Below are 27,579 nucleotides of genomic sequence, written 5' to 3'. Positions count from 1 at the left end.
ACCTAACAAACACACTTTCTACTACATTTTTGCAAGCCCCCCTGCACCCCACCATGTGGGGGCTCTGCCCCCAACATTCCCCCCCATAAATTAAACATACCAACTCCAAGTTTACTCTACAGTGGAAAAAAGTTAATTTCCTAACCTCACTGTATCACAATCACCATACACTGAGGTTAGAAAATTAACTTTTTTCCACTGTAGTGCAATCTTGGAGTTGGTATATTTAATTTACAGTGAGGTTAGGAAATTAACTATTTCCACTGTAGTGCAGTCTTAGGTTCATAGGTAGGTACTAGGCTATTGGCCCTAGGGCCTATATAAGCCTAGCCAAAAAATGTACTCTGGCTTTCGCCACCCAAGAAAATTATTTTCCTGTGCCCCCGTCGAGCAGAGCCACAGAAGTGATCCCTGGGGTGAATTTCCCATTTCCCATCCAATCATCAAGATTTTTCTTGAAGAGTGCTAATGAGGAGCTCTGTTTGACATAGATAGGTAGACTGTTCCAGAGTATGGGAAGTCTCTGGGACAGGAATCTATCCCTCCAGCATGTTCTGTTTATTGTGGTGACAAGGTTTAGGTCCCTAGAGCGTGTAGCTTGGAGGGATTGGGATTTCTTTAAGTGGAGCATGTCCAACAGCTCTGGGTTTGACATAGCTTTGTATGTTAGGCAGAAATCGCCCCTGAGTAGGCGATATGGGATGGAGTAAAGCTGTAGTTTTTTTGAGACAGTCTGCGTAGGACATCTGTTTGAGGCCAGTAATCCTCTTTGTAGATGTCTTGTGAGGTACATACCAAAAGGGGAGTTGTACTCTATAATGGGTCTAATGAGTAATGAGTAGAGGGGAACAATGACCTCTTTTTTTCTGGATGAGAATCCTTCTGTGATGAGATGAGCCACGTAGAAGGATTTCCTGACCACTGTGGCGATGTGATTATCAAAGGAGAGACTACTGTCCACCTGTGTCAAAAGATCTCATCACATTTTCGGCATTAAGTAGACTACCAGCTATGTGGTAGTTCATGGGTACAGAGTTTTTACCAAAGGGGATGACAATACACTTTTTGGCATTGAGCTTCAGGCCATGGCTTTGACACCAGGTATCTGTCTCAGTGAGGCCTTTTTGTAGTTTGTCCACATTGTTAGGAGTTTCGATTATGGCTCCTAGTTTGCAGTCATCTGGAGTTGGTATATTTAATTTACGGGGGGGTGGGGGGCAGAACCCCCCCACATGGGGGGTAAAAATGTAGTAGAAAGTGCGTTTGTTAGTTAGGTGTTGTTATAGCTGGAGGGGATGCTAATTACATGTGCGATGTAGTTTTCAATGTTATGCAGCTAAGTTTCAATGTTTTGAACTTTCATCGTTTTGGGTTTTCAGTGTTATGAATTTTCGATGTTATTGTCTCAGTGTTATGAATTTCAATGTTATGAGATTTCAATGTTTTGAAGTAGACCCATTATATACATATATAATATATATATATATATATATATATATATATATATATATATATATATATATATATATATATACACATCATGGACAAAACAGAAACATCTTGCATAGCGAAAACACTGCTGTGATCTTGTGAGGAAAAAATAAAATCAAGGAAATCCGGCAGAGGAGATAATATCCCACTATTTTTAAAGGAGAACTGCATCCAAAAACTGAAAAAACATGTTTTTTCAGAAAATCTTGACCTTTTCTGCATTGCTAATGCCACTGTATCAAAGTAAATGGTTACTGTCATTTCTAATTTATTATACCCTGAAATGATCTGAAGGAGGCTGTCATGGCTTGCATTATTTTGTTTTACAGTCCTGTTATATTAGAAGGACAGAAAGAAATCCTTAACATGAGGGATCGTACTATAGTTTTCTCTCTCATCAGTGCACAACATTATATATAAATATATATAATGCCCCCATGTCCCCCACATGGGGAATGGGTAAGGATTATTACTCTACAATTTTTTTTGTAGTGGTAGTTTTGTGTTACTTCTTGCAATCTAAAACAATAGTGAAACAACTCAAACTACAGGAATTCAAATTAATGTAGGTAAGCCTAGTTCTGAGCACAAGGTGACAGGCTGTAGTGGGATGACAGAATTTTGACTTACTTCTACTTTTTATCTTACTGTAGTAAGACATTGCCTGTAAGATTAAAGACTATTTCTTTTAATGTCTTTCATATTTTTGATACATCAGAGTCCATGTTCATTTGTTTGTCTTCAGTCCTACTAAATGTATTTATTACATCGTTCACTCTTTTAGTTACACATTCAGGTGTTCTTTAACAGCAGTTAGGTTTAGCCTGAATTTTACAATATGAAACATTAATTGGAGATACTGTTTTTATAAATTTCTTCCAGAAAACTGAATGTGTATTTGCTGTAAACTTCATGATTTTACAAACTCCCATGTCAAAGATACTTGAAACCTGAGACCCCAAAGAAGTTTTGCTGGTGTTGATATCTGCTGAGACTTTCAAACAGGAATACTTCTCTGAAGTCTTTATTATTGTAGAACTTTAACATTTCAGCAGTAGCAGTAGGAAAATAGTTCTATTCCTGCAGAGGATTATATTTTATGTTCTTTGCTTGCCCTTTTTTTGCATTAAATGTGCAAGAGATAATGTCCACCCTTTATGGAACGAACAGTATAAAGATCTCTTAATGAAGCAGAGTCCTTTCATTTTAAATGTTGTAGTCAAAGGTGTATGGAGAAAAAAGAATTTCATGAAGATGAAGCACAACACAGGGCTGTTTATTCAACAGCTGGCACATTGTAATCTAATCGCTGTCCTTTCATGCAAGACCATATCCACCAACCATACCTCAGTACATTGTAGGTGACAGCAGTATACATCTAACAGGGTCTCTTTTCTCGACAGCTCAACCCATATGCTCAGAACATAACCGCATGCAAACTCTAAAAGTGTTTTTTTTCAGGAGGCAAGTTCTCCTGTACCTCCCATACCCCCTGCAATTAATTAAATATACTAACTCTGAAAGAGCACAATTCCTGAGGATGGAGTACATTCCCCACCCCCAGGGGTTGTTGATCTTGCACACCTGCCAACGATCTGTTTTGATGACAAATGTGTGTCAACAAAACAGATGTTGACATAAACCATACTCGAAAAAATGAGTGTGAACATATATAGATTATATATATATATATATATATATATATATATATATATATGTATGTGTGTGTGGCTCTACAGAAATTAATGAAAACTTCAGTGGAGTGATGCTACAATGTTGACCACAAAAGGTAGAAAAAAACATCGACACCCTAATATGCATGTTCGAAGACACAACAAAGGACTATGCAAAATACATCTACTGTTTTTATTCAGGGAGGGCAGGCCCCCCTGCATACCACCTGCTAAATTTATATACTAACTCTGAGACTGCACATTCCCTGGGAAGCGGCAAATTCCTCATCCCCTGGGGATTGTCATTCTCACATACCTGTTGGCGATCTGTTTTGTCAATTAAAGTGCGTCAACAAAACAGACCAACATTTGGGAGTTTCACTGATTAAAAGCACACACGTGTGTGTGTGTGTGTGTGTGTGTGTGTGTGTGTGTGTGTGTGTGTGTGTGTATATATATATATGTATATATATATATATATATATATATATATAATATGTGTGTGTGTGTGTGTGTACTTTATCTGTTGAAATTTTAAGCTGGCATGGTGACATTATTTTTTCTCTGTTTTGTTACACAGTCATCACATTTAGAGAGGGTCATCACATTTAGAGAGGGCAGTGTGTAACAAAACAATGCTGCGGTGGTGGTGCTGCGGTAGCATTGTCGCCTCACAGTAAGATGTTGTCCTGTTCGATTCTCAGCTAAAGCATCTTTTGTGTGGAGACATGTGTGAATGGGCGTACCTTCGTCGAAGGTTGTGCGTCGGGGCTGGCAACTCGGTACGTAAAAATCTACTGCCAATCATTAGCGGACCAGAGTTTCGCTGTTGCAACCCCTAACCGGGAAAAGCCGAAAGATACAACAACAACAAAAGTGTGTAACAAAACAGAAGATGAGAGAGAGAATAGAATTAGGGTATGTGTGTCTGTGTTACCAGAGAAATACAGAGTTTCACTACCTTTGCATTGCAGGAAATTAAGCACTTCTACAGTGCTGTTATATAAATACAGCAATGCCAAGCAGAATAAAGCCTTCCCCGACTCTCACCCAACACAATGTCAATGGTAGCATGTAAATACTGTACTTCAGACAGTGTCTCACCATGTGTACACTGCTTAGTTGCAGAACCTTCATAAAGAATAAAAAAGAGATGTGACAAAAGGAGCATAGAAAAAACAGTGTGTGTGTGTAAATAATAATAATAAATACCCTTATATATATATATATATATATATATATATATATAATATATATCTTGAACAAACAGTCCAAAAGCATAACAGAAGCCTCCAGTTCTATGCATTACTAATGATGGCACACGATTAGCACATCTTAACTTGAGTCTGATCTGCAGAGAACAGAAGCAGAAAATGTGTGCATGTGTGTGTGTGTGTGTGTGTGTGTGTGTGTGTGTGTGTGTGTGTGCGTGTGTGTGCGTGCATTTGGAGCAGAGAGAAGGGTTATAAAATCTGCTTAACAAGAAATTAACAAAATATCAAGGCTCTTGATTGCATTGCATGGATTGAAGGCAGGGCACAAAATATTTCCTAACCATTGTGCAACACTGCGATTCCACAATGGTAGCAACAGGCTCACATAGACTATGTACATATGTATGCATGTACGTACGTATGTATGCATCTTTTGTTACGTTGACAGAGCTACTTATGCAACAGATGGCATCTTATAATCCAATCAATGTCCTTTGGGACAACATGGTGACCTCTTTCTACTTCAGCACACTGTAGGTCATATCACACAAATAGTACACATCTAGAAGAATCTGTCTCTATTTTGTTAAATTGCCTTCAAATTTAAAGGGAAAAGTGTAAAACAAAACAGAAGATGAGAGAGACTACAAAAGAAATATAAAGTTTTGCTACCTTTTTATTATGTGGTACTAAGCATGTCTCCAGTGTTGTTACTTAAACATAGTAATATCTAGCAGAACAAAACCTTCCCTGACTCTCACCTCCAGGCAATGTCAATGCTATTGTGTAAACACTGTATCTCAGGCAGTGAGTGTCTCACCTTGTGCAAAAACTACATAAATAATCAAAAAAGAGAAGAGACAGAAGAAGCACAAGAAGTCCATGTTATGTGTTAATAAAAAATGTATTTTATTTTGTGAGTGGAGAATACTGACAAATGTTGCACCATAAGGACCCTTACATGAAGAAACATCAAAAAGCAAGGCAAAGGCTGTTGCTCGTCTTGTATATCTGAATTAGACGATGAGGCTTGGGTGATCATTTAAGTACTTGACTGCATACAGACACATCAGGATGGATAGCAGGAACATTAAACTTAAATTAACTAACTGAACTGACTACTACATACATGCATGTTCTCACTCTGGCTGGTTACTCAAAATGGCACTCATGCATGTGCTCAGTACTTATATGCACGTGCCTGCTGACTGGAAAGCTTCTTAAAGGTGTATCACACACTCTGATCTACATCCTCCAGCTTTACTGAGTTGTCTTGCAATGATAATGACATTTGAATAGGCATGCAAATTATACAGACAATCATGAACAAAACATTCACATCCAGGTTGCCGTGTATCTGGAACTAGGTCTGGAAATGTGACCTGATCTTGTAATGTAATAGTTAGGACTGGGTTTAGCAATGAGGACAGTCACTGGTGAATGTTCTGCTTTAGGACTCTCTGGGATATTCGCAGGCACCGGGATATCTGCTGGAATGTCCTCTGGTACTGGAACACTGGATAAGTCACTCTGAGAACTAGTCTTTATTACAGACAAGGTGTTGTAACACTGGCTTGGACACCGGTGATAAATGTTTCTGATTCCACCTAAATTCTATTCCCTGCAATTCCACAATGTACGATCTCAGCTCTTGACACAAACTTTTCACAAATCCGATCTGATCAAAACCTTTTGCTGTTTGTATCCTCGCTATCTCCCCTTCTTGTAATGGACTGAGCGGTTTGCTCGTTTATCATAATAAGATTTCTGGGACAAATTATTTTTTTAGGAGTTGAGCTTTCACTGATTTGTTGTTCTTCGCACATGGAACCAACAAATTGCTCCTGATTGGTAGTATGGTTCTGGTTTGTCTCAACATATGTCTCTGGGCAGGTGACCCAAGATGATAATTGCAAGGAATGTTTCTGAGATTCAGGAGATTTGCTGTTTTGCACTTTGAACTACACGTTCCACCAAGCCATTTGACTGCAGGTATTCAGGACTACTCATAATATGAACAAAGTCCCACATTTCAGCAAATCTCTTGAACTACTGACTTGTAAATTGTGCACCATTGTCAGAAATGACTGTGCGGACTTCCATGGACAGAAAAAATTTTCTTTAACTTAGTAAAGACAGTATTGGAATTTAAGTTAGGAAGTTGGTTAATCTCAAACCAATTTGAATGAGTCTACTGACACCAAGTAATGTTGATCATCCCACTTGAAAATATCAGTGGCTACTGTTGAACAAGGTAGTTCCAGAATCTAGCTTAACTGAAGTGGTCCTTGTTGTTGATGTGGTTTAGTACTATTACAAACAGAACAAGTTGAGAGTTCTTTTGCAATATATTTGACATAGAAGGCCAAAATACTAGTCCTCTCTCCTTTCTTTTGTTAGAATCAGTTCCTGGGTGGCCACGAAGCAAGATCATAATGTACTCTTATTGCAAGGATTTTGGAACAATCACTTTTGGACCTTTGATCAGTAGTATGGTTTCATGCCAGGAAAGAGCACTACAGATGCAATATTTGCTCTGAGAGTGTTGTTGGAGAAATACAGAGAAGGTCAGAAGGAGTTGCATTGTCTCTTTGTGGACTTAGAGAAAGCATATGACGGGGTGCCTAGAGAGGAGTTGTGGTATTGTATGAGGAAGTCGGGAGTGGCAGAGAAGTATGCAAGAGTGGGACAGGATATGTACGAGGGTAGTGTGACATTGGTGAGGACTGTGGTGGGAGTGACAGATATGTTTAAGGTGGAGGTGGGATTACATCAAGGATCAGCTCTGAGCCCTTTCTTATTTGCAGTGGTGATGGACAGGTTGACAGATGAGATCAGACAGGAGGCCCCGTGGACTATGATGTTTGCAGATGACATTGTGATATGTAGGGACCAGGTTGAGGAGACCCTGGAGAGGTGCAGATATGCTTTAGAGAGGAGAGGAATGAAGGTCAGCAGGGCTAAAACAGAATATATGTGTGTAAATGTGAGGGAGGGTAGAGGAATGGTGAGGATGCAGGGAGTAGAGTTGGTAAAGGTGGATGAGTTTAAGTACTTGGGATCAACAGTTCAGAGTAATGGTGAGTGTGGAAGAGAGGTGAAGAAGAGAGTACAGGCAGGGTGGAATGGGTGGAGAAGAGTGTCAGGAGTGATTTGTGACAGACAGGTAACAGTAAGAGTGCAAGGGAAGGTCTACAAGAGGGTAGTGAGACCAGCTATGTTATATGGGTTGGAGACGGTGGCACTGATGAAAAGGCAGGAGTCAGAGCTGGATGTGGCAGAGTTAAAGATGTTAAGATTTGCACTGGGTGTGACTAGGATGGACAGGATTAGGTATCAGTATATTAGAGGGTCAGCTCAGGTTGGACAGTTTGGAGACAAAGCAACAGAGGCGAGATTGCGTTGGTCTGAACATGTGCTGAGGAGGGATGCTGGGTATATTGGGAAAAGGATGCTAAGGATGGAGCTGCCAGATAAGAGGAAAAGAGGAAGGCCTAAGATAAGGTTTATGGATGTGGTGAGAGAGGACATGCAGGTGGTTGGTGTGAAAGAGCATGATGCAGAGGACAGGAAGAAATGGAAACAGATGATCCGCTGTGGTGACCCCTAACGGGAACAGCTGAAAGAAGGTGATGATGATGACTTTTGGACCTTTCATGATGATATCATTGTCAGACAAAATCTTTTCTCTGTAAGGAAAATACTGTTGCACGTCAACTAGTAAACAAGATTGTGTTGATGGCCATCCATGACTGATGAAGTGGTTGAGTTTCTGGAGAACTGGATCTGAAGCTGTGTGAGTTCTAAGCTCATCAAGATGTGTGGAAGAAAAATTTCTCACTTCCATGACTTCAAAATCAGGTTTCTCATTTTCATTCTGTTCAGTGTTTTTTTCTGGGCAATCTGGATAAAGTATCTGCAAGATAAAGAAGTTTGCCTTTTGTTAAATTGTAATTTTGCAATCTGAGCATCATGCTTTGCAATCTAGCAGGAGCTGTGTGCATTGGCTTTCTCACAATAGTGACTAGAGGTTGATGGTCAAGTCTTGATTTGAATATGTCGGCCATAAATTTAATCATTGAACTTCAAACATGCAAACACAATTGCAAAGAGAGTTTTCTCTATCTGAGCATACTGCATCTTGGTTTGGGTTAGAGTTCTCGATGCATAGGCTACTGGTCAACCCTCTTGAAGAGTGACTGCACCAAGACCACACTTTGAAGCATCACAAGAAAGAGTTACTGGTTTGTGAACTTCATAGTATCTTAAAGTAGGTGGACTGGCAATTCTCTGTTTCAGGACATCAAATGCTCTATGGTGTTCTTCTGATGAAGACCAGGATACACCTTTGCATGTCAGCTCTCTGAGCAGTGCTGAAAGTTGGCTCAAATCTGGAATAAACTTGCCAAAATACTTGACCATGCCAAGAAAACATTGTTGGGCTTGGACACTGTCTGGAGCTGGCATCTCAAGAATTGCTGTTTGCTTGGAAGGATCTGGTCATAAGCCTGAACTGGTAAAAAATAATGACCAACATAAGTAACTTCTCATAGCTTGAATTTACATTTCTGAGAATTCAGCTTAAGATTGACTTCACTAGATGTGTCTAAAACTGTCTTGAGGTTTCTATCATGTTTGAATTCACCATTGCCTCCTACAAGAATATCAACCACTATAATAGTACATAGATAGCCCAAACAAATTGCACCATCCCACACTGAAAGACTTCACTGGCAGAGTTTATTCCAAATGGCATTCTCAGAAATCTGTACCTTCCACATGGTGTACTGAATGTGGTTAGCAATGAGGACTTACAGTCAAGCAAGATTCGCCAAAATTAACTTTTTGCATCTAAGACAGAAAAAAACAGTGCCATTTGGCATAAGAGCAGCAACTTCTTCGACTGTATGCATTGGATGATGAGGTCGCTTTAGTGCTTTATTTAAGTCTCTTGTGTCAATACATAATCTAATATAATCTGAGCTTTTCTTACAAGCTACCACTATGGAGGATACCCATTGAGTTGGTTCTTCTACTGGACAAATTACTCCTTGCTGCACCATTCTGTCTAGCTCAGCTTTGACTCTATTCTGCATAGCTACTGGAACTTTCCATGTTGGTCTGATGACTGGGATTACTTCAGTCTAGCTTCATGGAGTGCACAACTGAGACTGTGCCTAGTTTGCTTCGAAAAGATCAGCATAGTCAGAAAAAATAGTCTGGGCAAAATTGGAGCTGTTATCCTTCAGGCTTACATGGTGAACTTCTTTATTAAATGAAAGCAGTCCCATTTTAAAACCATCTCTGAGGCCTAACAGTGACTGCACATGTCCCTTGACTATGTAAAATTGCAAATCATAGCTGTTCCCAGCAGAGTAACATGAAAGCACTATTGAGTCTTTGGTTTGAATTTCTTCACTACCATAAGCAACAAGCTTTGCATGCTTTGCCAAATCAAGATTCTCACCAGCTTTTACTCTAGCAAATGTTTCTGCTGACATAACATTGCACTTTGAACCAATATCAACTTTGAGCTCTGTGGGTCTCCCATTAATCCAAACAGTACAAAATACTTAATTCTTTCCCCATAAATCTATTGCATTGACTGTTTTACCAAGCACAGACACACCATCAACATAAAAAGTAGGGTCACAGCTTTTTAACTGATCAACTTGCCTCTTTGAATGCTCTCTTTTAATGAAAGAATGAGCCTCTTTTGATTTACAGAACCTTCTGAAATGGTTCCACTTTTTACATTTGTGGCACTGCTGACAAAAAGCTAAGCACTTTTCTCTTTTAGATTCATGATTACCACCACAATTAAAACAGTTGACTATGAGGCTAGGTGGGAACACGTTCTTTGATTTAGCTGACTCACCCTTGTGCTTCACTGACCATGCTCTAGATTTTGCTACAAAGGTTCTGGGTTTCGCTGAAGCTGCCCCACCCTTAGCCCTGTACATTTTAGCCACATGATGCATATTATCTACATTAGCAGTGGGAGAAGCCACGTGTGTGCTTTTCTCATTTGTAAGCATACTTGTGTGCTTTTCTGTGAGCTCATATATCTGACAAATCTCTATGGCCTTATTCAAAGTTAAATCATTGTCTTGAAGCAAAATTTTTCTCACTGCATTATCTTTAATACCACACACAAGCCTGTCTTTTATCAATTCCTCTCAAAATCACCAAAGCTGCACGTTTTTGCCTTGTTTCTCAAGTCAGTTATATATGCTGCAAATGTTTCACCAGGCTTTTGATCTCTTGTGTAAAATATGTACCTTTCCATTGTAATACTTGTTTGGGAGTTACACATTTCTCTGAATTTATGTTTTAAGCTCTCAGGGACTTCCCACGCTTCAGCCGGTTCCACTATATGGTGGTTTTCCCCCTCCCCTGCATACATAGCAGGTGCATACACAAATTAACGTTCTCTTTCAATGGCTTCTGACCCAGTTAAATTAAGCAGAATAAATGCCTTTGCACGTGGGGCTTTGTCAGAAAAAGCAGCCTGTATGAAAATATCATACACTTGCTCAAATACTCTCTAGTGGTCTGCAATATTGTTATCAAACACAAGTGGACTTGGTCTGTGAAATCCTTCTGCCATGCCAACAAATTATGTTTAAACACAATGCAAATATGGCCCTTGTAATTATGTACAGACATGCGCACACACCAGGTACTTGTAATAACATTCAAATGTACAATAAACACTTTGAAATAGTGTACTTTGTGAAATATTATTTGAAATGGCTATACTTTGAGAAATAACTATGCTGTAATACTGCACGCACTTACCAACACTTTGCACACTTCGGATACTTCAAATAGCTTTAGTTCATGTGAAAAGTAGCACACACTGAAAAATACAGTAATTTTCCCTTTTGTACACACATTATGCGATTCAGATATTGTTTCAAACTTTTTCATAATTATTTTGAATATTTTTATCAATGTTACAGTTTTGGACATTTTGTTTAATTAGAAATTCAATCTGAGCATTCTGAGTGCTTGTTTTATATTTGTTGAGTAAAAAATCATTTAAGCAAGTTTTAGTACCTGGAATTTGTTTCTGACCTGTTTGGAAGCCGTTTGAGCAGTGGGGATGATCCACTCCTGTATATTCCACCAACTTTAACTGTGTGCCTCATGGTTTTGATGCTGGAACCCATTCTGACACCATGTCACTCATCTTGTGCATCTGAATAAGAGGATGAGGCTTAGGTGTTTAAGTATTGTATTACATACAAACATCAGAATGAATAGCAGGAATATTAAACTTAAATGAACTAACTGACTAACTACTACACAACATGCATGCTCTCTCTCTGGTTGCTCACTCAAAATGGCACTTTTGCTTGCATGTGTACAGTACTTATATACACATGCCTGCAAACTGGAAAGCTTCTTAAAAGTATATCTCCCACACAGATTTACAAAGGACTCCAGTTTCATGCATTATTAGAGGTGTCACATGATTAGCACATCATAAGTAGGGTTTCAACTTATACAGAGAACAGACTCAGGGTGTGTGTGTCTGTCAGTCAGTCAGTCAGAAGATTGTTATTAATACTAGGGGCACTGTGTGGATAAGGGACTTAGAAACACACTGTAGGCAAATGGAAGAAAAAAGAATCAAACCCTCCATCCTTGGATGCAGTGATCAGTTCATTAAGAGCCTAGAGCCATAAACTACAACTGCCAGACATTCACATACTTTTGTCATTTTCTGATACATCACTGAAGGTTAGATTTAACTGAGGTTTACAGTCAATCAATAGTGCTACTTATTAGAGTTTCATAGTTTTGTGGTTTACAAAATGACTTCTGATGCAAAATCTGCTGTTCTATTAATTTTATAAGTGAATTAGAGTAACCTGCTCTGATCTGTCTCTGATTTCTCAGATCATCTTGGATTTGGCCTTATATATATATATATATATATATATATATATATATATATATATATATACTGACCCTCGTTAACTTATTTTTATTTTTGGGGGGGGTTAAATTGCTGAGATTGCAGTCAGTAATGCCAATCATTACAGTTTCATTGTTTCTGTTGTTCGGAAAATGCATAAACATGCAATATTTATTGTTCTGTTAATGGTTTATGAGACCTGGAATTTTCTATGTAATATTAATGCACTGCTTCCTATAGTCAAAAGTACAGCGTTTGAACTTTTTCGCCTCCATTTGCCTACTGTGGGACTTTTAGCACGCTGTAATTTATGGTCACATCTATATGTCTATATATAAATACTTGTTTCCTGTATCCCACTATTCCAGTCATAACTTATGAATTAGCATAGACAGTTAGTGTTGCTGCTTCCTTTGTCAAGAGTGTGGGATTTGAATCATTTGCTTCCCTCTTTACTTTCATCTTGCAGTCAGTGCAGAGGCTTAAAGCTATGAACTATAGTTTCTTTAGTTGAGGATTTGATTCCTTCAGCCCTCATTTGCTTACTGTATGACCTTGGGAAAGTCACTTAACCACACAGTATTTTGGGATATCTGGAAATTTAGACTAGGCTCCTCAGTGGTCCCCATGGACTGCAAGCCTAGTAATTACCTAAGATCCAGTGTAGTTATGCTGTAAAGGAAGGACAATGATTGGTTTCTTTGTTTTGTTGAATGCTGACAGTGTGCTTATTATTTCGCTGTGAATAAACTGGACAGAATGAAGTCTATGAGGTTAATGTTAATATTTTAATTTAGCTCATTTTTTGCAGGCACACAGATGTGAAATGCTCTGTGTTTGGGTTACAACAGTTTGTCTAGTGTTTAGTGCAGATGAGTAAGGCTATGAGCTGTTAATGTTCTTCCTCCTGTAATACAGGCTTTGATTCTCTTAGCCTTTGTGTGTCTTTTGTATGACTCTTACCATGTTGCTTCACCGTCTTTGGGTGCTCCTGAAAAGGAACACTCATGATGAAGATACACAAGGGACAGTGCAAGATGCACCCATATTAGTAAGGACAAGATCCAAAATGTTATTACCCCTAGTAGGTACTCTGACTAATTGTTCCAAGGGATTTGTATTAACAAAGTCCAAGAATCTCTGTGCATGTGCACTTGTGGTGGTGTAAGTTTCCCAGTCTATAGTTGCATAGTTTAGGTCACCTAAGAAAATAGTATTGAGTTTAATATTTAGTGACTCGAGATCCTGCAGATAGGCATTATGGCTTCTTTTGTCATAGAGGGAGTCCTATAGCTAATTAACATATGGTATGGGACCTTTCTGATGGTTATTTGGACATGAAGAAGCTCTAGTGCATTGTGCTACTTTACTGGCCTAGATGTACTTCACTTCTGGATGTAGACCTATTCCTGCACAGTAGCTGGTCTAAACATGAGGAGGATGTTATAACCCTGCACACCTGGAGTACTCACTGCTATTTTAAACCATGTCTCAGTCACTGCACAGATAACAATGTCCTTCCTTCAGGGTGAGAAGGGCTTGTAGGGAGTAGAGTTGCTTGTTTAGGCTCCAAGCATTGATCAGTAACACTTTCATATTTTCCTTTGATTGTTTCGTTATGTTGATAGATTTATTAGGTTGCAATGGCCTAGAAAAGACACTGTGGGTGTGGACAATGTATTTGCCAATTGACAAAACCCTAGACAGGACAGATCTAGGCCGTCCTTAGCCAAGCAACTTTGTGTATTGATCATATCCTCCCAGGCTGACAAGCAGTGGGCCCCCTTTGAATAACACCAGAAACTAATCCAATTATTGAAGTCAATTATTTTTTGCTCATATCGCAGCATTATCCTTAGTTAGTTAATTTATTAAGTAATCTTCAGCAATGGCTATAAGATAATTGCAGAAATGCATAACCAACCATAAGCCTACTGACTGACTGGGTCAGCAGCTGTGGTCTCTATGTAGAAAAGTGGCAAGAAAAGTCCAGTTTAACTGCTAAATGTGGAACATCTGAAAATGTGTCCTAGACAAATATGTGAAAATTTCCAGCTGATGCACAGTAATGTGAAAGCAAGATCACGAAAGTACAAATGCTGCAAAATGTTATTTCATGCAATGAGCAAGCCTTATACACCCCCGTTGAAACATACTCCAAATAATATAATTAATTGCAAAGTGGACATTACTCAGAAACAAATCAAATATATTTTTGCCTTTTTCTCTTTAGAGCCATAATTGTTTTTTTTTTTTTTTTTTTTTTTTTATTGTTTCATTTTTGGTTTGGTTTGGTTTGTTTTTGTTAGAAAAACCTACTCAGATTAGTCTGATTCAAGTACTAAAATGTTATTTGAACTGGTTGGCCTTCTTAGAGACTGGGAATGCAATGTTCAGTAGGGAACCACCTAGTGAATCAGTAGTTCTGCTGGGAGACTTTAGCACTCACTTGGGGAATCATGGAGATGCCTAGATGGACATGAATGTTAAGAAAAGCATGCCTACTTGGTACCTGAGTGGTGAATTGCTTTTGGACATCTGTACCATTCATCAATAATCCACAGCAAACACAAATTTGAACACAATCAGGCTCACAAGTGTACTTGGACCAAAGGCCCCAATAAACTCTGTACTCATATCATCAGACCTGAAGCCATATGTTCTGGCCACTCAGTTTGATAGAGGTGCTAAACTGTCAACTGATCACTGTTTGGTGATGCACTGCATTAGACAGCCAGGACAGTACCTGAGCTGACCAAGGTGTCTTGGGAATATCTTACCAATATTTCTGTGCGGGAGGAGTTCAACATCTTCCTCCAGAACACCCTCTCCAATATCCAAAATGCCTAGGGAGATCAGGGATGTTAAGTCAAAATGGATCCTGATCAAAACCTAAATAGATTAGATGGCAAGCAAGGAGTTGTGGCTAAAAGGTGGTCAGTACTTAACATGGCAGTAACTGAAGGAGTTGCTGGCTCATGTAATCCAACTGTTAGGGAAGTCATGATTAAAAAAAAAATAGGCCTGCTATGTAATATTAGTAGGAAAGAAGGGTCTCCAGATTTGACCGTCAGCTGCTGACAAGCCAGAAAAGTAACAGCAACAGCAGTTCAATAAGAAAAGGCCTGGATGTGGGAAGACTTTAGCAAGGCCATGGAGAAAGACTGTGAGATGGCCTCAGAGAGACTTTACAAACCATCCGGAGCTCAGTGCGGGCAAGTAAGAGTATGTCTGGGCTGCTCTCAGCAAAGGTGGGCAAATGTTGACCTTGATGGGGACACTGTTTACAGATGTAACATTATGAAGAACTGAATCCAGTGCATGTACTGATGTAGTATCCAAGGCAGCAGGTGAGATTTAATCCATTTCAATAGATAAGGTCACTTTAGAGAGTAACCAGATGAATTCTGCAGGACTGCAAGAGATCTGTATAGAAATACTATAATACTGGACATTAAGTCACTGTGTATAAAATGCATTTTTGTGTTGCATGAAAAGATAAGACAGACAAACTGCAGTAGTGGCCCCCTATATTCAAAAATGGGACAGGAAGATGTACTTCAGTTACAAAGGGATCACACCTCTCTGCCCCCCAGGAGAAAACCTATACTAAGGCATTGGAAAAGACAATTTATCTACCAGACAAATGATTCAGAAGAAGCAACACATTTTCCTCCTCGCCCATTGAATGCTGGGTCAAATCTTCATCTTTGCACAGATATTGAGGGGCATGTCATATGTGTTTGCCAGTACTGTCTACATACGTTTGGTAGATCTGGGAAGGCATATCACAAAATGCTCTGTAGTGATCTTTAGGTGGTGCTACAACAATAACAGGTCCCAGGGCTGCTGATACCACATACCATTCAGTCCATGGATTTGAGAAATAAAGAGTTATGCTCACATTCTCAGAGTTAGGTCACGTATATTCATGTGGTCACAGGATTTATGAAGGCTGTATCTTTCCTGTCATCCTGCGTGTGATATTAATGAACCAGGTATCAAAGTACAGTCAAGTTCTAGACAGTATCCACTTTGGGGACGCAGAGTTTTTATTTTTGTTGTTTGAAGATAATGCCACTTGCTAAACCTCCAGTGACTGTGACCTCTAGAGTGCACAGAAGTGATTTGGAGATGAAAGAATGTCAGTAGCACAACAGGTATCACACCCATCTTTGGTGCTGGAACAGCAGAAAGCAATAGGTTCTTTACCAGTCCAGGTGACTAGATTGCTGACACTGCAGTGCAGCACGGGGGGGGGGGGGGTTGTTCTCCTTTGTGTGTTGTCCTTCAAATGACATATTAAACCAATGTCATATCTTCCTGAGATGGTGGTACCTCAGGTGCAGTAGTATAGCTTGAGCAGGACAAGAGTACCAACTGCCCTGGGTGCAAACTGCTGGCGAGGGAGGGGGGGTGCGATGAGCCAATCCAGATCTCTAATGCAATACTAGCTTTTAAAAATGTTTTATATATATCTATATATCTATATATATATATATATATATATATATATATATATATATATATATTTATCATGTATTTATACATCCAGCTACTAAGTATAGATATAACAATTATGCGTATTCAGATTGTAACACTATGAATTTAGTATATATTTCTATCTGTAACTCGTCTGGCTTTTTATGTTGGCAAGACAGAAAGTTGAAAGAAAGGATTTATGATCACTTGTCAAAATACAGAGAAAACTGAATAGTAATGCAAATGATACAGATGATACATACTGTTTTAGATTTATGGTACTTCAACAAATACCTCATAATTGCAGGTGAGGTAATTTGATATTAAAAACAGAATGATTGGAATATTGATGGATAAATAAATTAAGGGCTGACATAAGCCCTGGACTGAATGTTACAAATGAGACATTTTAGATAATTAATGATTTTAATTGGATGTTTTATTGGCTAATTGTATAATTGTTGGTTGTAAAGTACTTAAAGTTGATTTTTGCCTGTGTAACATTTTACAACTTGAAAAAGCATTTTGCGAAATCCCAAGTGCGTATTGTTTTATAACAAAGTATTCTGCATGATTCCTTGAGACAGTTTTTGTTGGGATTTGAGGAAAAACTTACATCCTAGAGTCTTCTTGGCCCCTCCACTACCTGCATAATTTGCTCTGTTGTCATGCATCATTTGTTCTTTTTCCACTAAACCCTATCATCCATACAAAATGGCCAAGATTTATTGATGATTAACACATTGTGCAGTGCAAATCAGTTTGGGTAGCGACATCACACAGGGTGTGGGTGATTCAGAAACACAGCACAGTCACACAAGGGATATAATGTATGCTAACGAGTGCAAAGTGACATGAAAACAAGGAACTCTATGCAAATAAGCCAGATGGAGCTTGCAAATGATAACACCCAAAAACAGTGGCCCAATTCAGAAATGTATAACGTGTACACTTTTACAGTGAAAACTGCGATATACATAAGAGAAGTAATGCTTGGATTAGCAGCAACTATAACTGCACAGCATGTGCTAATGGCTGCCAGTGCAGCTAGTACAACACAGTTGTGCGCTAGTCCATCTACCTCTATAGAGAAGGTACAGAGAGAGCCTGGTATACCACCTGACAAGTGACCGCCAGACTGTGCACCATTTCCATCTGGACAGGAAGAGACTGCAAAGACCCTTGTCAAACTGTTTGTTCACAAGCAGAGTCTAGGGGAAATATGATATGCCTGTTACTGTGGCTACTAAGGCATGTGTTGGTTTAGCTATCTTAGCTACAGCGGCCCTTCAGTGATGTACTGGGGATGCGTTAGAGATGTCATAGGCATGAGCTTCCCTGAACCATTACCTTAGCATTATGCTGCAGCATGTTGGGGAGTATGTCTGGTTCACTAGGAATGCTGAGAACAGAACCAGAACCATGTGGGCATTTTACAGCACTGTTCATTTCCCTGAGGTCCTTGGAGCAAAACTTGCACAAACATTACCATCAAGGTCCCCCACATAGTCCAGGGAGACTGCAATACATCAACAGAAAGAGGTTCTACTTCCCTTAAGCCTCAAGTGTCAGGCTGCCTGTAATGCACAGGACATTTTTAACATGTCTGTGTGCAAGCCATGCAGTTCTTGTGATTTTCACATTTGGCTCAAATCCAACCTATACCTAAGGTCCTTGTAAGGTGATTTCTACATGGTAATCTAGTTGGAGAGCTAGATAGAAAGGTCCACAAAGAGAGGTACCATACAAATAGGGAGCAGGCCACATGGGGTCTATATTAGAACACCGAACATTTGAAATGTCGGGTGTTCTAATATCGACCTGTTTTCAGCGAACGCTGAAAATATCGAAGTAACAGGAAACCGAATTCTTTCCTAGGAAAATAATTTGTTTATCCGTTTCTGTTGCTTTGGTAGTTTCAGCGCTCTGGTGGAAAATTACAGGTCGGGTTCAGGTAAGTGTGTGACTGTGTGGACATGTGGGTTAGGGCGTGGGTCATGTAAGTGTGCGATTGTGTGGACGTGTGGGTTAGGGCGGGTTAGGTGAGTTAGGGTTAGGGCGCGGGTGAGGTGACTGTGTGATAGTGACAGACCTTAGGGTTAGGGTTTGGGTTACGGTAAGTGGATAGTTAGTGGTGTATTTATAGTTTAGTGTAGGGTTAGGTGTACAAGTTTAGGTGTATGTGTGTGGATTGCTGTTTGTGTGGTGTGCTTGCGTTGTGTGTATGTGTTTTGGAACAGCAATTTTTTTCCCTAGGAAAAAATTTGTTGTTCCAAATGTTCGATGTTTTTTTTTTCGATTGTTAGGGTTCGATATTAGAACACTCGACATTTTGAATGTTCGGTGTTCTAATATAGACCCGGCCACATGGAATATGTTATTTGCTTTGTGTTGCCAGTAATGCTTGAGGTGCCTTACAGCCCTGATTTAAGACTTTATTCTGCAACCTCCAAAACCATATTAGAAATGGCCTATGATACGGCACATGCTGAAGCGCATAATATAATGGAGTGGGTATTTGGCTTATACAAGGGATGCTTCTAATGTCTAGATACATCAGGGGGGACACTGCAATACAGTTGTAAACTCTGCAGAAAGATCTTTGTTGTGTGTGTCATACTGCATAATATGGCACTGGATAGTCACAGTAGCAGCTGAACATCTTGGCAGGAGTTTCCCTCCCGGTATTACCAGTAATGGAAAGGCAGGATAGAGATTCGCTGAAGAACACACAGCAGTAATCCACAGTTAGAGCAACTGCAACACTGACAAAATTGTTGCATCTGGTTAACAACAATGGGCCATTATGTAGACAACACAGAATATAATGATACAAGCATTTCACACCCAAGTTGTGCATAACAGTGCATGGACTGGGTGTGCTGGCTACACATTAATAAATAAGCAGGGCAAAGTCAATTTATCACTTGCACAGGTGGGAAACAGTGACAGGTGACTGCAAAAGAAGACTATGAGATAGGGTAGTTTTATGGCAGGAGAACACAGCAGCAACATTCACCCCCATAAGTCATACCATGTTCTGATTCTGATGAACATTAATGCTTACAAAGTGATTATTGACCACAAGTGTGGGTAGCAGGCTGTGTGTCCATAGGCAACAGGGAACAGGTAAAACTATTAGAACATCCATGTACTGCCTGATGAGAAATCCAAGTTACAGAGCTGAAGGAGTGCCATTGGCCATGACATGAATGAAACCCACGACTGTGCATGGTAGGCTGTGTGTTCACAGGTGACAGTGGTGCTGTCTTTCACGCGATCTGCTAATCTGGCTTGGGACAGTCCGATCTCCCTGCATCGTGATCCTTACAAGAACCTGGAAGGCATGGCCTATGTAGGCAGAGCAGAGGATGGCTGCAAATTTTCATATGAAGCAATGACGGAGACAACATTTGCCACCAGTGACCTCAAATGTACTGACTGCTCCCTGTCACGATACTTCATGCCATTGTACAGCTGTTGCACATTGCCCCAAAATCCACTGAGTACAGTCATGTCCTCAGTGCTCTAAGTACTTAAATTATGATTTAACAGACAACCCAGCTGACAGCAATGCCAATGTGTTCTTATTTTGGCCAAATCAAAAAGCTACTTGGTATCATTGTTGCTCTTTATATTTTTCTCTCCAGTTAGAATCTTGTGGATATTTTTGTATTTAATCTATAAGCTAAATCTTATTGTTTTGTTCACTGAATTTGTTTTACTTTTTTAATGCAATCCATTTCTCTCAACTGTACAGATTTTCATAGAATGTCCTGATTTTTGGCTAATATTTTGGTCAGTTCCTCATATAATTTGTAGTTTTCTGACAACTCATTGATGATTGAACTTGTTAAATAATTTGAGTTTCAGACTTCATGTCCTTCAGAAAAATGCATGCTAACAAACCCAGTTATTCTAGCAACTTTCTAAGTTTATAATAGCAATAATTAAAATCTGTCCCCATTTCATAGTTCATAGATTCATAGTTATGTACTAGGTTAATGACCACTAGGGCATTTATACTCCTAACCATACAATAAAATCCAATTGCATCCCTATGTATCGTGGACATTTATTAGGAGGGGGGGGGTATGTTAGTTAGGAATGTTCTGGACGTTATGTGGTGGGGGTGTTAGACAGAGGCAGACAATAATGCTCAAACTATCACAGACAAAGGGTTCAGACCCAGGGTGAATTTCTGATTTCCCATGCATTGGTCAATGTTATGCTTAAATAAGGTAATGGATGGACTCTGCTTCATATGGATGGGTAGCCTGTTCCAAAGCATGGGAATGCTCTGAAGCACATATCTGCCTTGACAAAATGTCTTACTTATGTCACAAGCAAAATTTAAATCCTTAGAGCTAGTGGTTCTGGTGCTGTTCATTTGACGATATGCAAAAGGTTCATCAAAGCTGGATCCAAGGATGCCTTGTATGCCAGGTACAAATCACCTGTCAGTAACCTGTAGGAGGACAGAGTATACATATTAAGGTGATCCGTATAGGGCAATGTGTTTTTACCTGGATTCTCCTGGTTATGAACCTGTGCGGATATTCCAGCTGTTGCATATGTTTGGTCAGGTACATGCAGAAGGGGGCATTATACCCAATGATGGGTTTGAAAAGGGTTGAATAAAATGGCACTATGACTTCCTTGGACCTGGATGCCATACCTTTACTTATAGGTTGGGCAACATAGAATGACTTTCCTACTACCTTGGTCACATGTTGGTCAAAGGCCAGATCACCGTCTACGTATGCTCCCAGATCTCTGACTACTGGGTCAATTCTTAGCAGTGTCTTATCAATTAAGTAATTAGCCTGTGTGGCAGTTTTCCCAAAATGCACTATAATGGATTTCTTGGCATTGAGATTTAGTCCATGACTTTGGTAACAATCATTTGTCTGTGTAGACCTTCTTGTAGGATGTTTTCTGTCATGGAGGTATCTATGACAGCTCCCAATTTTTAGTCATCTGTGAACTTGGTCAGCCAGTGGCCCTTGAAAATAGCCTTTACCTCCAAGAAATAGCTGCCAAATAGGAGCGGTTCCACCACACAGTCCTGAGGTATCCCACTAGTGACCAGACTCTTAGTGGAGGTGGTATTACCAGCCCTGACTTCCTGGGTCCTGCAATCCAGTGGATTATATGGGGGTTTATGCCCAGTTTGGTGGGTTTGTCAACTACACCTTAGTGGGGTATTGTACTGAGTGCTTTAGCCAGGTTCAGGTAGGCAGTATGCACCATTTTCTCCTCATCCATTGCCTTGCTGACCTTCTCAGAGAAGTCCACCAAGTTTATTAAGCATGATCTTTCCTTGACAAAGCCAGTCTGTGTTGGGTCCAGTGCCTGAAGCTGGCCTACATATTTGTGGATCATTTGCATGACAATTTGTTCCATGATTTTGCATATTAGACAAGTCAGACTAAAGTCTGTAGTTTCTGGAGTTGGTTGATGGTCCACCCTTGTGAAATGGGATAACTGTTACAGTTCTCCATTCTCATGGTACAAACTAGTTTTGAGGCTATAGTTGAAAAGTGACTCCAGTGGTCCTAAAAGGTCATGTTTCCAGCTATTTAGGAGGCATCCTGGGATATTGTTAGGGCCCACTGCTGCTGTGTATTGGGCCTTAGTAAGTGCTGCCAGGCTCTTCTCCCTGTTAATAGTTGGGGGGGGGGTTATACTAGTAGGTATTTCATGGAGGGAGGCAGGGAGAAGTGGGAAGGTGAAGTCTGAGCTAAATTTGTCAGCCTGCAGATTCGCTATGTTGCTCTGCTTAGTGAAGATGGCACCACTGACCACCAGATCAGCACACTGGTGGTGCTGCCTTTGAGGTTTTGGACATAACTGTGGAAGGCCTTGTGGTTGTCTTTAGCCTGTGAAGCTATCTTGACTGTTGGACTTAATTAGTCTTCTTAGTTTCCTGTTAAGTTTAATTAGACAGCTGCTATCACTATGGAAATTGATCTTCCTAATTTTATTCATGACTTTTTCCCTTTTATAGGTTCATAGGTAGGTACTAGGCTATCGGCCCAAGGGCCTACATAAGCCTAGTCAGCAAAGTACCATAGCTTATACCACCCAAGAAAGTTATTTTCCTGTGCCACTGTCCAGCAGAGACACAGAAGTGATCCCCGGAGTGTATTTCCTATTTCCCATCCACTCATCAAGATTTTTCTTGAAGAGTGCTAATGAAGAACTTTGCTTGACATAGATGGGTAGCATGTTCCAGAGTATAGGAAGTCTCTGGGACAGGAATGTATCCCTCCAGCGTGTCCTGTTTATTGTGGTGACAAGGTTTAGGTCCCTAGAGCGTGTAGCTTGGAGGGATTGGGATTTCTTTAGGTGTAGCATGTCCAACAGCTCTGGGTTTTACATAGCTTTATATGTTAGGCAGAGATGACCTCGGAGTAGGAGATATGCTATGGAGTAAAGCTGGAGTTTTTTGAGGCGGTCAGTGTAGGGCATTTGTTTGAGGCCAGTAATCCTCTTTGTGAGGTACTTCTGTGGCCTTTCCAGCTGCTGCAGATGTCTTGTGAGGTATATTCTAAAAGGGGCGTTATACTCTATAATGGGTCTAATGAGTGACGAGTAGAGGGGAACAATGACCTCTGTTTTCCTGGATGAGAACCCTTTTATGATGAGGTGTGCCACGTAGAAGGACTTCCTGACTACTGTGGAGATGTGACTATCAAAGGAGAGACTACTGTCCACCTGGGTCCCAAGGTCTCTTATCACGCATTCAGTGTTAAGTAGATTGCTGTCTATGTGGTAGTTCATGGGTACAGAGTTTTTACCAAAGGGGATGACACTGCACTTTTTGGCATTGAGCTTGAGGCCATGGCTTTGACACCAGGCATCTGTCTCGGTGAGGCCCTTCTGTAGGATGTCCACATCATTTGGGGACTTGACTATGACTCCTAGTTTGCAGTCATCTGCGAACTTCGTTAGCCAGAGGCCTTCTGTGTTAGCCTGTACTTTAGAGAAGTAGATACCAAACGGAGAGGTCCCAGGACGGAACCCTGTGGCACTCCACTTGTCACTGCCTTGAGGTCAGATTTGGAGTCTGCAACTTTTACAGTGTGGGTTCTGTCAGTGAGCCAGTTGGCAACCCATCTTGTGACGTAGGGATTTATACCTAGTTTAGTGAGTTTAGCTATAATTCCAGAATGGGGGATGGTGTCGAAAGCCCTGGCAAGGTCAAGATAGGCTGTGTGAACCACCTTACCCTCATCCACAGCTTTGGTGACTGGCTCAAAGAAGTCGATCAGGTTCAAGAGGCATGATCTGCCTTTCAAAAATCCGAACTGGGTGGGATCCAGAGGTTGGAGGTTACCATTGTCTTTGTTTATGAGTTCCATGATGATACGTTCCATGGCCTTGCAGACCAGGCTCATCAGGCTAATAGGTCAATGGTTCCCGGGATCAGTGGTGGCTCCCCCTTTGTGGAGTGGGATAACTGTTGCTGTGCATCATTCAGTGGGCACAAAGCCTGATGCGAGGCTATTATTGAACATGGTGCTTAAGTGGGGAGCCAGTTCGTTCTGAAGTTCGTGTAAAACGCAGCCTGGGATGTTGCCCGGTCCCATGGATGCTGTGTTTTTGGCTTTGCAGAGTGCAGCTTTTACCTGCGTAGCTGTGATTACAGGGACTCTGCATTCTTCCTGTATAGATATAGGCCCTTTAGGGGGTGAGAGGGGGGTAAAGTTAGCACTGATCCGATCAGAGTGCATTTGTGTAGGATTCAGCAGTTGTAACTGTATTGTCCATCTGCATGGGTGTCATGAAGTTCACCACTTCTGTCTTAAGAAGCATGAAGTTGGCTTTGGAGAAATTTTTTACTGTGATTTCCTTAATGGGGGGTGGGGGCGGGATGTGGATATCAAGGGTGATAAGCTTATGGTCAGATCGGACCATCGAGGAGTTGACTTCAGGTGTGGAACACTGGTCACTCATGTTGGTAATGACTAGGTCTAGGATATTGTTGCCCCTGGTGGGGGTGTGGATAAGTTGATGTAGGGCACTGGAGTTTATGAATTCCAGAAAGCGTTGAGCTAAGGAGTTGGTACATGAGTAGTTTTCCCAGTTAATGGTGGGGTAGTTTGGTTGAACCCTAATATTTTCCAGTACATCAAGAAAAGAGGAGTGGGAATCCTGGGGCATGGTGGGGGGTCTGTAGCAAGCTACAATTTGGATTGCAGTTTTGCCCAGAGTTAATTGCACTTGTATAACCTCGGATGCATTATGCTGAGCAACTAGCCTGGAGGTGTGGATATCCTTAATGAATATAGACACACCTCCGCCTTTGGTGTTTCGGTCCAGGTTACATGGCCGAAAAGTGTGGTATGAGTTATAGCCTGGTAGCGCAGGGGTTCTCTCTGGAGCCTTGAACCAGGCCTCAGTCACTGCACAGATATTGATGTTCTCCATTTTAAGGAGTGCCTCGAGTGAGTGCATTTTGAGATTTAGACTTCTAGCATTGAGTAGCATCACCTTCAGTTTTTATTGTATATCCTGTTAAGCTTAGGATTTTATCAGTGTGGTGTGTTTTGGGCTCACTTCTAGTAGGTACAGCAACCTCTATACAACCATTTACATGGTTGTACAGGGTCTCTGTGAACAATTCCACATAGGTTGTTGTGAACTTGGGGATGGGTAAGGCATTGAATTTTGATGAACTATTGCTTAATAGGGTGTAGTCTTCTTTGGAATAGTTCCTAACTGTTACATGGTTTGCTGGGGTTACCAAGTTGATTTTTATTTCAATGAAGAAGGGTTTATGATCCAACTTCACCACTGAGGATGTCAGACTGGGGGGGGGGGGGCAGTGCTGTCACATATTGGTGAGTAATAGATCCAGTATGTTAGAACCTCTGCTGGGTGTTCATACTACCTGGTCAAGGGAATTTGTGTTAAAGTCCAGGAATCAATGTGTTTGTAAGAATGAGACAGAACATGTTTCCCACTCTATAAAGGGGTAGTTAGTCTCCCATGAATATGATATTTGTTTTAATGGTGTCTCCAGTAGGTCTATGTACAAGCTATGGGGTTCTAGGAATATAGACGGTGACCTATAGCTTGCTAGGATATGGTAGGGGACTTTGTCTGTGGTGATTTGCACATGGATAAATTACAGGGCATCATCCTGTTTAACCAACGCAGAGCTATGCTTATTGCTAATAGAGAACAAGAGTCCTCCAACTTTTGTCTCTGTCTGTGCAGCTGATGGTCTGTGTGTGACACCAGAAGCTAAACCAGTTATTGAAGTCCATTATCTTTTGCCCATATTGTGGCATTATCCTTATTCAGGGCAGAATGCTACTCAGTGCAAGGCACGTACCTGCCTGAGACAAACATTCAGAGAGATCATTGATGCTTTTCTTCATATAGTCCAGGGAGGTATATCTCCGGTAGGTAACACCAACATGGACTATGACAGAGTTATAATGGTACCTGTGGTGTAATGACTTGAGTGCATATAGTCCAGGGAGGTATATCTCCGGTAGGTAACACCAACATGGACTATGACAGAGTCATAATGGTACCTGTGGTGTAATGACTTGAGTGCATATAGTCCAGGGAGGTATATCTCCGGTAGGTAACACCAACATGGACTATGGCAGAGTCATAATTGTACCTGTGGTGTAATTACTTGAGTGCATATAGTCCAGGGAGGTATATCTCTGGTAGGTAACACCAACATGGACTATGACAGAGTCATAATGGTACCTGTGGTGTAATGACTTGAGTGCATATAGTCCAGGGAGGTATATCTCTGGTAGGTAACACCAACATGGACTATGACAGAGTCATAATGGTACCTGTGGTGTAATGACTTGAGTGCATATAGTCCAGGGAGGTATATCTCTGGTAGGTAACACCAACATGGACTATGACAGAGTCATAATGGTACCTGTGGTGTAATGACTTGAGTGCATATAGTCCAGGGAGGTATATCTCTGGTAGGTAACACCAACATGGACTATGACAGAGTCATAATTGTACCTGTGGTGTAATGACTTGAGTGCATATAGTCCAGGGAGGTATATCTCCGGTAGGTAACACCAACATGGACTATGACAGAGTCATAATTGTACCTGTGGTGTAATGACTAGAGTGCATATTTAATTTGGTGGATCCTGGCTTCAGATAAGCACCTAATCATTATTTTCTCCTTGTTCAGTATGGTAAGTGGAGCATCTGTGTAGATTATGCTAAGATTTGATACTAGAGCTGTTTAATGTGCAAACTAGCTGCCCCAAGCTTGTCTCCACACAATGGCTTTGTTTTAGCTACACTAAGTCTCAGTTTTCAGTTCTAAGGAAGTTTGATAGATAAAATTGACTTTCTTGGTATCTTGTCTCTACAGGGCATTGCTAATCTCTTGATGTAATAACACCAAGAAAGATTGCTAATGCTACAAAAAAAACAAACTACATTGACAAGGCAATTTCAAGTATTAGGGACCTTTAGAATGATTTAAAGGCAAAATCAACAAATAAAGCAAAGATAAAGCAGTAGCACTCTAAACAGTTATTTTATTGTTTTGCATTTTTGTTAACTGTTATATGCAAGGATGGAACAGGGTTAACTCAGGATGTCCTCAGAGTGTGTGTCTAGGGTACCAAACAGATGGGAGTTCTGGGAAATGAGCAGGAGATAATTTGTAGCAGGAGAGGTTTACTCAAGTGCAACACTGGTTTGCTGGATGAGCACTTAGTATTATGGATATATGGAAAACAATGGGCGGGACGATACTTAGGTTACATAACAAACAATAGCAATG

The 27,579-nt window shown here is 40.5% G+C and overlaps 1 long non-coding RNA gene across 1 annotated transcript in view; it reads right to left on the bottom strand.

The window, feature by feature from the left end:
- Positions 1-8,256: 8,256 nt before the first annotated feature.
- The window catches only part of LOC122787225, a 43,913-nt gene continuing 24,590 nt past the window's right edge, over positions 8,257-27,579 (bottom strand). The window contains exon 3 of the long non-coding RNA XR_006362555.1: positions 8,257-8,294. This is a non-coding gene — a long non-coding RNA (uncharacterized LOC122787225). The remainder of the gene's footprint in view (positions 8,295-27,579) is intronic.

This window comes from Protopterus annectens, chromosome 13.part0, assembly GCF_019279795.1.
Source record: "Protopterus annectens isolate FY-2018-M chromosome 13.part0, PAN1.0, whole genome shotgun sequence".
Classification (NCBI taxonomy): domain Eukaryota; kingdom Metazoa; phylum Chordata; order Ceratodontiformes; family Protopteridae; genus Protopterus; species Protopterus annectens.
Note: the sequence above shows the minus strand (reverse complement) of the source record. Positions and strands in the feature narration are given on the sequence as shown.